Below are 1155 nucleotides of genomic sequence, written 5' to 3' on the forward strand. Positions count from 1 at the left end.
ATAAACACGCTTGAAGTACCAAAGTTCACATAATATTTAAACTAAAAGTAAACAAAAACTATAATAATATACACGACTTTTGCCCGACCATCACATCCCCACACTTATCTTTTGCTTGCCCTCAAGCAAACTCTCATGCAACACATACACCTCGATCGAGAATTCATAAATTACCACGATTAATACTAGTGAGGTATAAGGTCATACCCAATTCCCAAGAACTGACACTGTCAAGATTGATAACCCACCAAATAATTTAATGTTACAATTTAAAACTATGGAACCGCCCAAACGATTGTACTTTGTTTCCGGTTAAGGCACACATGTTCATACCCCTCGTAATATAATATCTCTCCTCTCGGTTTAATATCTGGACCAGCAAAAAATGTGCTAGTATCTCTCTGCCCCCTATACTAAGTATGAACACAATGTAATAAGCTTGGAAGCAAGTCATATCTCCACCCATTACCCACCGGTTGCATAAAGAATAGAATTAAGGGTTTTGCTGTGGCTTAGGTTAGGGTGTGGAAGCGGATTCATTTAGTAACTTATGGTGGATGAGACCCAATTTATTCAAACAAACAAACAACTCACTCACTATTATTTACAAACGACATTAACTCAAACATCGACTCTTTTTGAGCTTTTCTTTGATTTTCCAACTTTTTTTTTCTTTCTTTCTTTTTTTTTATTTTTTTTTTCATTTTTTTTACAAATACTAACATCAATATATACAAACCACTGAATCGAGACATACGTACATTGTGTACTATAATCGACAAACAACTTATATACAGCTCTTGACATACCGAATTTCATCCACAGGGTTAAAAATAATAAAGGCCAAGGCAAACACGGCTTGTAATGTGGGTTAAACAAACGAAAGAGAAAAGGCACAAACTTGGCTCCTAAGGGATAATGTAGGGTAGTGAGTATTATTTTATTTTTTATTTTTATATGTAAAGGCCATTATAATGTGGGTTTCTACAGTCCTATTTCTCCATACAGGTGGTGGTATTAAGATCTCGAAATGCATGAGACAACAAAGTTCTAGATATCATGGACATACTGGTGACTCTCTATAATGGCACTCGTATGGTATGTGTATATACTATGTATTATATGTGTATTATATATATGTGGTCAACTCACACA

At 34.7% G+C, this 1155-nt stretch overlaps 1 long non-coding RNA gene across 1 annotated transcript; it reads right to left on the minus strand.

Moving 5' to 3' along the window:
• Positions 1-644: 644 nt before the first annotated feature.
• Positions 645-1155, minus strand: LOC143560766 (uncharacterized). Its single transcript, XR_013140185.1, has 2 exons — positions 714-1155; positions 645-676 (listed from the first exon to the last, which is right to left on the minus strand). It is a non-coding gene; the product is annotated as an uncharacterized LOC143560766 (long non-coding RNA).

The sequence above is a fragment of the Bidens hawaiensis genome, unplaced genomic scaffold (genome assembly GCF_021521415.1).
Source record: "Bidens hawaiensis isolate Kalapana, Puna unplaced genomic scaffold, B.hawaiensis_p1.1 tig00020443_1, whole genome shotgun sequence".
NCBI lineage: Eukaryota > Viridiplantae > Streptophyta > Magnoliopsida > Asterales > Asteraceae > Bidens > Bidens hawaiensis.